General features: G+C 35.9%; 1 non-coding gene across 1 annotated transcript; it reads left to right on the forward strand.

The window, feature by feature from the left end:
• The first annotated feature begins 1,828 nt into the window (after positions 1-1,828).
• Positions 1,829-1,902, forward strand: TRNAT-AGU (transfer RNA threonine (anticodon AGU)). Its single transcript has one exon. It is a non-coding gene; the product is annotated as a tRNA-Thr (tRNA).
• The last annotated feature ends 10,105 nt before the right edge of the window (positions 1,903-12,007 follow it).

Consider the following 12,007-nt stretch of genomic DNA (forward strand, 5'->3'; position numbering starts at 1 on the left):
GGAGATTAATTGGACAGCAAATGATGAAAAATACAGAAATTTTCCATAAAATATGAGTAAATATGATTAACTTATGTTGGTTCTTTTTTTTATTATGGTCATAAAAAAATTTGTATATAAAAGTATGTTTGCTGGATTTTTTAACCCTTTAAGTGGTTTTTAAAAATTTCCTAATCACATAACTGCTACAGTGGAAATCGCTGAACCTTCTAGAAATTGGAACCTATTTTTGAGAAGAATGTTTTTCCTGATCTTGTTCGCTGAAAAATGTTTTCTCCCAACACAATAAAACAAAGGAAAAAACTGTTAAAAAAAACAAGAAAAAAACAAACTGAAAAAACTGTTGTTATTTATGCTGTAAAATATAATTGTATATAACCTCAAAGGGAAAGGAAAAACATCCTTTCTCTCTACATTCTGTTATCAGACTTCGAATAGAAGCTGACTCCACCCGCTGGCAGTTGATTGACAGGATGAGGGGGAAGAAAAACATGTTATCAGGAGAAAAAACTTACAATAGTGTTTAAGCTCTGGGTTGCCGTTTTGAGAGAGTTTTAAGAAACAGATATCTTGGGGATTGTCACTGTAAGGGTTGAGTAAATTGCAGGGTTTTTGTAAGAAAGTTACAGGGTTTTTACCTTCTTTAGGGTAAACAGGTCTGTTGTAAGTAAGAAATCCCGTCAGTCAACCAATCTTCTAGTGGCGAGGACATGCAGCAAGCTTGCTGTTAAAGCAATACCAGATATAGACTTATGTTGTCATCCGTCTTGAACTTCTGGATCGAGCTCTGAAAATCTTTGCTTGAATCTTGCTGCTAATGGGCTGATCATTCTCATTCCTTCTGACTCCAGCTTCAATTCTCAGCTTCTCAAGCTTACGATTCATCTTGTGTCTATTATGCTGAGCTTCCATCTTGTCCTTCCAATACTGTGCTTGTTTTCCTTCTTTTCTTCATTGGTCTTCTTTCTCCTTTCTAGTGATGATCATATTCAACATTTCCTTGCAAACTTCTTTATCGTAGCACTTGCTCCGCAGTGTAGGTGCCAGAACCTGGCAACTGAGGTCATTTGAGCTTCCTCCCCAAAAAAATTCATGAATATACAATGGAGCACACCATTCCATCTCGTACGGGCTTGAGTCCCGTATATACGAGATGGATGACAATTTTCAGCCCCCCCCCCAATGTTTTCTTCATGTTGGCGCCTTAGCTCCCCAGTATCATTCCTTTCAAGTGTATGACCTTGTGCTCCATCTGCACATCCAGACCTAACTCCTCCCCTAACAACTTCAAGTCCTGTTTGAGTTGAGTCTTATTTTCAAATATGGCATTGTACTCTCTATAAGTTTGACTGCAACCACACAATCACTCTCTGTTTTTCTTCATGTTAGGGCAACACACATCTTGAATTTCTATGAAGGACCCTCCTCTCACAACATCGATGTACCAAACGACTTGTTTTCCTTGAAGCTTGGAATGGTGCAACTGATCCTGTCAACTGCACCAGTAATATCACCTCTTCCCCCTTTCATACAAAGATCCCTTACAATAATATGATTTTATAGCAAAATCACTTGGGCAATACGCACCTTCCAAAAAAAACAACACTTTATTCATTCACAAGACAAGCCATCATGCATATGCTGGACTGTAACTAGGATTTTTTAAATATGGGCAGATATCGTGTGTATCAATACTTTTCTACCAAAACACCCATTGGCGGGCCATAGGTTGTGGATCCCTGCTATATGGGCTCTTGTCGTTTGACCTGGGCGACTTTTGTTCTTGTTTTTAGCTATATTGTTTTTCTGTTCTGTTTCATAAATCGGTGGCACTGTGGCTAAGCTGGTCAAAGCGCCTGTTTAGTAAATAGGAGGTCGTGGGTTCGAATCCCACCAGTGCCTTGAATATGCAACAGAACATACTTTAGTTTCCCTTGTCTCTTGTTTAGTCGTCATTTGTGTAACTTTTTTTTATGGTTTTCATAGGAGCATCATGATAGGGTTGATTTATAGGGAAGTTCACCCACAAGAATCTCCATAATTTATTTTGTTTAGTCTAAAGTTACTCAAGACACATTATATATATAACCACTGTTTTAACCAAGACCACCCACTAGAAGTTTTAAACGACATAACAAGAACAACAAGATGGATAGCTAACAAAAAAAAACCATACACACTTGATAATATCTGAATTGATGATATAATTACATAAAAATATATAAGAATATTTTTTCCAACATGACTTCAGCGAACCATGTTATAAACAACGGCACACATGCAGGGCTAGTTTTACTATTAGGGTATCATTTAAGGGCTCTTGTCAATCATACGAAAGTGGCATTAGTTTGTTGAGTTCTGTTATGTAATTATCTATTTATACGGTCGTGTAAATTTTTCTTTGCTCAAAAACAGGCTGCCTACCAAGCCACTGAGTCATCTGCGTTGCTTGTCCAGTAACTTGCAATCCTATCTATGTATATTATTTGCAAGCTCAATAAATCACATGAGTGCAAGCCCATTCCAATCTTGTTCATTCTAGTTAGAGCCATCCTAAAGAATACGCAGGATTTCTGGGTTTGTACTGTACACTTTTTTCTTCCGGGGTGAAGGGTGTCATTTTTTACTGCAAAAAAACTCTAAAATCTCAGCCCAGTGCCCCCCACTTTGTCTACGCCATTGGTGCCATCACACTTCACATCACTTTGTTTTCTTCACATTCTTGAGCTCACGGGTGTTTCAGAATGTCTCAAATTTCATCTGCATTCGTTGATTTTTTTGCTGCCACTAGGGTCTTGTATACTGCTCAAGTTATTTTATGACCATCCTGCGCATAATCCATACACATGGGGAGACTAACAAGACTTGTACAAGCCATGGGGGTCGAATTCATTATTTTTTATTTATGAAATATGGAATTTATTAGAAAAGTAATGCAAGGAGCTTTTGAAAAGTTCTTGCTAAAGAACCTCCCCCTTCCCTCAACACAACCACGAACAGCTTAATTTATGTTCTAGTATCTAAATCGGTTGTTTTCTGTCTGAATCAAAATTGCTAGCTTGGGGTAAGCCATAAGTGTAAATAAGTACAAAGTATACAAATGGATGAATACTAATTGAAGATAATTGGAAAGAAAAGTCACATTCCTCTGTGGGAAATCGAACTACCAACCTTGCACTTTCCGGGCGCGTGTTCTACCGTTAAACTGCAGAGGATAAACATTTTCTTTCCTAAGAACACTGTTCCTTTTGGCTGAACGGGACTGTGCCGTAGACAGCATACTAACTCAGCAGCAGCTCGTAATGAAATTAGCCTCCAGGTGGGCGACATAGGGCAAAACTCTGTTAATTGTTCCGAAGTACAAATGACTATCATTTGTACTTAGTATCCTCTATGTTCACTTCTAACATGCCACCTTTCCTTGAAATAAAAGAATTTATATGAATTATATGAATACAAGAATTTATATGAATACAAGAATTTATATGAATACAAGAATTTATTTAATACAAGAATGTAGAATACCCGACACACTAAAAAAATCATTATTGCTATGAATTGGTCTTGAACTGTTTCATAATTTGACCTTTCCAATCTATTTTGTTTCTACTTCTAATTCATGGTTTCTCTCTCTGCCCTTTCACCGAAAACGCTATTAAGTAATTCTTTTATGAATTCTGGCTGAAGTTACAGATAGGACGAATATGGTTAATTTTGGGGTGGAATATCAATTATTTTTTTAAAACATTACGGTTATTAATAAAATTGGTTTTAGGTCCTTGCGCCAAAAAAATCAAAATCCAGTCCAATCCAAAATTCGTTTTAAAAGAAAATTAAGGATAGTTTTAAATGATTGAAATTGATCTAACATTAAAAACTGGCACACTGATTTAATATGATATTGGTCCACCAAATATTTTGTGGCTAAATACTGGCTTTTATTGAAATTCATTACAGTTTAAATAAAATTGGTACTTTTAGTTTTAAAGTCAAAATAACATTAAGATAAGTTAAAACTATTGAAATTCAAACTATTGACTTTTATCAAACCATTTATTTTTTAATTAAATAATTAAAAACATTTCTGTGTCATGATATTGATAATCAAATTTAATAAATTGTATAGTACATCATACCTATTCTTTCTTATTCATGGTTTCTCACTCAACGATGTCTCTTGGGTATTACCGAAAGCAGGAAGAGAAGGTTGGGGGAGGGGAAAGGTTCTGATTAAATTATTGCTGGAAGGGGATTGGCAATGAAATTTTTATCGAAAGGGGGTCGTGCTTCAAAAGGTTTCAGGACCACTGCTCTAACGGCAAAAAAATTTGCTGTTTCTTGAGCATAGTTTTGTAACGCATTTGCCTGGATTACTAGGGGATGGGGAATCACTTCCCTTGCAGACAGGCATCAGTAATGTTTTAGACCTGTGGGTGCATGTCTTAAGCTTCGTATAAGGGATTTTTATTTCTAAATTGATTCTGGGAGTTTTTGGGGGCAATCTGGAAAATTTTGTGGGCACTCCTGGCTCAAGCACTCCTGGCAAGCACTCCTGGCTCTGACACCTGCAGAGGCAGTCAAATTTTCTTTCCTGTATTCATCTTTATATAAGCCATTTGTCTAAACCCTTTTAAATAATCATGGCTATGTGTTAATTCTGAACTGCTTGATTATTTAAACATGGACTATTTTGTAATTTGACCTCGGACTGCTTCATAATTCAACCCTGGACAGTTTCGTAATTTGACCTTATACTGTTTCATAATTTGATCCTTTCATTCTGTTTTATTCTTTCTACTTCTGATTTATTTTTTCTCACTGTTCTTTCACTCAGCGATGTCTCTTGGGTCATGTTACCCATGCCGCTGCAGGAGGGATGCCAAATCAGAGGTTAAGAGTGAAAAAATTTATTGATAAAAAAAAATTAGGTAAATTTTTGCATTGCAGTCCATTCTAGAAGGGATGCCGGGGGGAAAAATTTTCTCCTCGCATGTACAGAAAAACATAATTACCACTATTTGTGCTGACAAAAGGTTAAATCTTTCAGAATAGGGCTTAAATCTATTTCATCTATTCTGCAGGGGTCTTCAATGTTTCAGACATCGCGGGGCCTAATTGAAACTTATGATTAAACCAACTTATAATTGTAACTCAACTTATAATAGTAAGAATCAAGATTTAAAGAACTTCTCATCTAATTTACAGCCATCTTAATAGATGGCCAACGCAAGTTTCCAAGTTAAACAAGCACAAAAATAATTGCAGAGTTTTATTTATTTAATAAGAATCTAGATCTTGAAGAATTAAGATCTTGAAGTCATTTCTTTCATTAATTATAGATTTTTATTACTATAAATGTCAGCTACTTTGAGTCATTTTTAAGAAATTTCAAATGAGATTGAATATATGTACAGAAAAACATAATTACCACTATTTGTGCTGACAAAAGGTTAAATCTTTCAGAATAGGGCTTAAATCTATTTCATCTATTCTGCAGGGGTCTTCAATGTTTCAGACATCGCGGGGCCTAATTGAAACTTATGATTAAACCAACTTATAATTGTAACTCAACTTATAATAGTAAGAATCAAGATTTAAAGAACTTCTCATCTAATTTACAGCCATCTTAATAGATGGCCAACGCAAGTTTCCAAGTTAAACAAGCACAAAAATAATTGCAGAGTTTTATTTATTTAATAAGAATCTAGATCTTGAAGAATTAAGATCTTGAAGTCATTTCTTTCATTAATTATAGATTTTTATTACTATAAATGTCAGCTACTTTGAGTCATTTTTAAGAAATTTCAAATGAGATTGAATAATTCTATGTATTGTATGCCTGTTGCTCTCTGTGGCGAGACTTTTTAACCGTTTAAAGGCTGAACTATGAACAAAGTCACTTATTGTTTTGAAATTTGGAATTTGAGGTCCTTTTGCATGCCTATACATAGACCAACTTTGAAATTTGAAGGAAAAAATTGTTTTCTTTGTTTTTCACTTCTCCACACGACACTAGGGGAGAGGTGAAAGCGGAAACTGGTATCGCCTGTATTCTAACGATTATTTACTTCTGGAGTACAGTTATCACGCGAAACTTTTTATTTTCTACTACAAATTCAAATTCGCAACACATACTGGTTGTTTTAACATAAAAATGTGTGAGTGCTGAAAATTCAAATTTTTTTCTAATGTCCGTGATAAAAGAAGGAAAACATATTTGATGGACCCGTTTGTCACATTGGCAGCATTTATACATAGTGTTGTTTTTTTTTGGCAAACCGCACATTGTCCTTTCGTCACAGACAATATGATGGCCAACAGATGACCTGACATCTTTTTTTCAGTTGACAACATGAACCTGGATAAATAATTAACTTCTCCTTCGTTTTTAGAAGTTTCATTTGTCACTTCTCTTCGGAATTCCAAATGTGAAATACGATCCGCTTCTCGCAACTCTGAATGAATTATCTAACGTACTGTAATGGTCATATGGCAATTTTTTTCCAATGGAATCCAGAGCCGAGGTTTTGATTGGATTCTAGAAAAAAAAACTTTCTTCCCGTGTAATAATTTTTTTTTCTGTTCGCTCAAAACTGTTTTGCCTTTTCATGAAACTTGAGTATTGCACTTGCATTTTACTCTTTTTTTCTGCCCTACATCTTTTGAAGAACACATTTCATTAGTTTTCTAACACCTCATCCTCGTTGTTGCAAAATTACATAGCGTTTGACATGCAATCGTTTTAACCGTTGATACTACTGTAGATCATTTTCAACAATATCATCTTCATCCACGATGTTCCCATTTTCATTAGCATGTAATTGACATATATCTGCATCCTGTAATTCAGAATCTGAAAGAGTTTCTTAATATCCTACAGCTGCTTCTAATGTAAGATACCTTTTTGATATGGTTACACTCAGCTGAACACAACAAGACTAACTAAGATTGTCAAACTTGGTTCGATTTGTCTGAATTTTGCAAAAATATACATTTCTAAGAATTCAAGAATAAAAAAGTACTCTCCCAATACAAACAATCCACCCCAGGAAGCACATTCCTCTGTGTCATATTACCCAGAATTAGCCCCTATACACATTTCGAACAATGACAACCACCCTGGGGTTAGAACAGGCAAATCGAAGCAGCGCACTGCACATTAGATATCCCTAGAATCCCGCTCTCTTGAAAGGCCAATGTTCCATAAATGGAACATGCATTTTTGAATGTGCATAGCTCTTTAACGTTTAACAGTACAAAGAAACAAATTGATTTACTTTGATTGATACATTAAGTGGTAGAAACACACAAAATAATTTTCAATTTACTTCAAAATTCTGTCAAAAATGTTTATATCAACCTAAAGTTTCCGAATTTATTTCAAAAAATACTTTGAACTCTTGTCTATATACGATAAAACACCTGAAATGTTTGAATCAATTTTTATCTGATATTTTTGTAAATAAAAACTATGTTCCCTCTATGGAACATTGGTCTTTAAACGGTTAATGGAGATATCAGCTCTCGCATTTGTACCTTGAAGTTTGAAACCACAGAAAACCAACTTCTGCCGACCACTACTGTGGTGGTGATGGGGTTTGAACCCGGGGGTCTATTACGCTCATGTCGTTATGCTCGCGTTTCAAACGTATTTGGGGTTTGTGGTGCATTGTGGGATAGATTTACGTCACTATCGTAAAAGGTTGATTTTTCTCACTGCGTTACTAGCGATTTTCGTTATCAAAATCGCTACGGCAGCCGTTCGCTAACGAGAACCGGAGACCACTCTTTACACTCGCGTTACGGGAATAAACATGGCTGCCGCTCGCGCTTACCTGTTGCGAATGAGACGACAGCAAAGGCGACGATCTCGTAGGATCGAGCATTTTATTTTAAGAATTCGCCAGGATGCCTTCGCAGAGTTTCCTGATGATGAGTTTTTTCGATTATTTCGGCTAACGAAACCTTTAGTTTGGGACCTACCTCTGCGAAGAACTTCGAGTAGAGTTGGACCCTCTGAGAAGCATAGCAAGCACTTTGCCTTTAGAAGTTAAGGTAAGTTCGCTTTTTATTCATTAAAAAAATCAAAAATTTGAATGCTTCATTGTCTAATATTTCATAGTCATTGTTTGCATTTGTTGACTATATATCTATACTATGTCTGAAAAATACAGCAATCCAAATGCCCATAAAAATTATGGATGTCAAGTATCACCAAAATGCAGAGTGTAAAAGCATACATATCACAAAAATAATAATGAATTATTTATGGTAATTAATATGGTAATTAATAATGGTATATAATACACTGCTCATGTTCGTATTACCTAAGTATGTATGGCTTATCGATTTATCCAATATCCCACTATGTCCAACATACTTCTTTTTAAACATATCAATTGTGTTGGAACTCACAACCACATTGGTAAGCTATTCCATTTATAGACAACCCTATTAGGGAAAAACTCCTTGCACCACAACCTGGGATTGTCCCTTGCACAACGGTGTCCCCTTGTCAAAGTAGTTGGCATTGATGGTCTATTGATACTGTGTGTACTCATGGTCCATCCCGCTGAATATTCTAAACACTTTGATCATATCTTCTGACACCTGCCTATGCGATCATATTCAAGAAATAGTCTCTTCGTAGCTGAAGCCTTGTGTGCCACCCAGAGCACCCGCAGCTATTCTCTGCACCCTCCTCAACCAAGTCAATGTCCTTCTGTAGGTAAGGTCTCCAAAACCTAGCAGCATACTCCAGTGCAGGATGAACTATGCCCCAGAGAAATAGAATGACTCTAGGAATTTTATTTATGAAACAGCATTCGATTTTTTGCCCCCTTTCCCCTTTATTTTTGGTACCTAATTTTAGGGAAAAAAGTGGTTGCTCATATACATTAAAATTTTGTGATGTAATTTGAGTTGCACATTCATGTTGAAACCATTTGCAATTTTAATTTTCCTATTTATATATTGTTTCAGGTTCTATGTGCTTTGAGGTTTTTTGCTTCTGGTAGCGACCAGAGAACCATTGGCCAAGACTGCACGGTTGCTATGTCACAGAGCTCCGTAAGCATTTGCATTCATGCTGTGACAAACGCTATCGTGAAAGTCTTGGCCAAACGGAAAATAAAATTTCCGTCTCCTTCTGAGTATCCGGAGATACAAGCCAAGTTCAAGGCTATCGGGGAGGCAAGAGATGAAGATTCTCCTTCTTACGCTTTGCCAGGTGTGATAGGTGCCATTGATTGCACTCATGTTTCTCTCATCGGCCCACATGTCAGCGAGCCTATTTATGTCAACCGTAAGGGTTATCACTCTATAAATGTGCAGCTGGTCAGTATCTTGGTTTTTCATTTTGCTTTCAGCATTGATAGTTTTAACTTTTCTGACTTATCAAGTTTTGAACCTTACAACTTCATCTCATTTCTTTTCAGATTTGTGATGCTGATATGAAAATCATGAGTGTGAATTCAAAGTTTTCGGGCAATGCCCATGACTCTCACATCTGGCGATCCTCGGCAATAAGAGATCATTTCGAGAGCCTTTGTTCTGGCCGGGATCATGCCGGATTTCTTATAGGTAATTAAAATCAAAATTTTAAATTGGTCATAAATGTGGTACTTAGGTTTTAAGTGAACTTTGCTGTTGAGCCAGATTAGTTTTTCCCCAACCATTTCTCCGCTTAATTAATTGATGGTGAAAAACTTTTTCTTGTTAAATATAAACGTATGCAATATTAATCTTGGCAATAGATGTGAGAAATATTAATTATTCATTTAATTATATTGTATATTAATATTCATTTTTCTTTTAAATAATTACATTTTTTTTTTACTGGTTTTGTTCATAAGAAGTATAAATTAGTTTTTGTTGCCTGAAGTATTTGAAACAAAATTTTTGGCATAATCACCCACCAATGACAACTTTAAGTTAAATAACATTGGTCATGATGAGAGGTTTTAAAAGTTTGGTTATGGAGATTTGAAGAATCTTAAAGTATTATATATATATATTACACCTTAACAAATTATTTTCGAATTAAGTTCGATAAATTTTCAGAAATTAATTCAAAACAAAAAAATTGAAACAAAATTGATTTAAAAAAAGGAAGCTATTCTAATAATCACCTTCATTCTAAGATACAACTATTGTTTTCTTCATACACTTAAATTCTGTATCACTCGTATTTATTTGTAAATTGTGTAATTCAGCCATGTTTGTTTCATTTTCTTCCTTTTAAACTTTGATATTGTGTCCTACAAATTTCTATATTTTGTCTTCTTGATGGGGGACAGAGAATATTCTCTCAAAGGACTACTATTATAAATATTATTATAGAAAATAATAAGAATTATTCTCCAGTTATTCAAGGTGATTATTTATCATAATACATCTTATAACAAATATTCTTGAGAAGGACTACTATATTATAAATAACTGAAGATAATCATCTGGAAAAACTACATATAGTTGACTATTAACTATATTGAGAATAATTCATATTCTTTTTGATAAGAATATTCCCCAGTATATTATAAAAGTAGTCCTTCCAGAGAATATTCTACTAAAGATTATGCTCGAGAATTTTACATTGCTTATCTTGGTGATTGTCCCTAATCCTTTACTTAATTATGTCACCACGTTAGCCACAACTAAGGAAGCATACTTAGCTATGTTTGCCGTAATATTGATATGATGGCATAGCTCAGTGGTTCTCATATTGTGTGTTGCTGTGAGCTTGCTATATTCATTTGTGCTTGTTGGTTGTTTTGAAATTGTTCTTTGTTAGACTATTCTGGGGAACCGCGGGTAAGGAAAGTTTGAGAACCACTGCCATAGCTTTTTTGTGATAGCCATTAGTTTTTTTTATAATTTTCCATTTCCTATATCTTTTTCCTAATGATTACTTTCATACATATTTTGCCTACAGGAGACAGTGGATATCCTCTGGAGCCATGGTTAATGACCCCTGTGCCCCATCCAACCACGCAAGCGCAGCGCAAATACAATGTGGCACACAGGAAAACGAGATGTGTTGTGGAGAGATGCAACAGGGTATTGAAGGGGCGTTTCAGATGTCTGGCTGGACGAAAGACCCTTCAGTACAGCCCAACTGCAGTATCCCTCTTCACTGTAGCCTTTGCTACGCTGCACAACATCTGCATGGACAATAATTTGGGAATGCCTTCCAATGATGACGAGGATGCAATGTCTGCCTCACAGGATCCCGCTGCTCAAGGTCCAACAGTATCTTCACGCTATTTGCATCTGCACAGAAGGGCCACTGCTGTTAGGGATAGTGATCCGGGAAAATTTCTCTTAAGGCAGCCAGTTCTCTCGAAAGATTTTCCCTTATGGCTGGGATTGTACTACAAAAGTTTGATAAAAGATCTTTCGTAACATCTTTAAAATTAAACCAATAAGTGTATTGGTTACATTCAAGCAAGGTATTGGTTGCATCTTTCAAGTTTTTTCAACACCTTTTATCAAACTTTTAGTGTAATCCCAGCCTAACCAAGACCATCCATAGCAGAAAGCCTCTGCATTAAGCTTGTGACATCACTGAAGGACATCTCACCTGTTGGCATTGGATATACTATGGAAAAGGTGGTGCATGCATCAGCCTGCTATATCCAATTGCCAGAGGTGATATTACCTTATTTCATAAGCTGAGATACGTGGGGGGGGGGGCCCCAGCATCACAAGTAGAGTCGACTGATCTAATGTATATATGAGCTGACATCATCACCACCTTGCCCCCCCAGACTTCCAAGTCAATCTCCGCCTATGCCTTTTGCAATGATGTAAACCAGCTTCGCACAGAGCCTTATGCTACAGATAGTGTTGGCCTATTGGGTGTGAATAGTATGTAAATAATTGTAATTACTATATAATATTATATAGCAGTAAATAATGGTAAATTAATTTAGTATGCTGCAAGGTTGTAGTGACCATACCTACGGAGGGACATAGACTTGGTTGAAGGGGTGCACAGAAGAGCTAC

Source organism: Pholcus phalangioides, unplaced genomic scaffold, assembly GCF_987345545.1.
Source record: "Pholcus phalangioides strain wild (caught in Gottingen) unplaced genomic scaffold, Ppha-v1.0 ptg000017l_1, whole genome shotgun sequence".
Taxonomy (NCBI): domain Eukaryota; kingdom Metazoa; phylum Arthropoda; class Arachnida; order Araneae; family Pholcidae; genus Pholcus; species Pholcus phalangioides.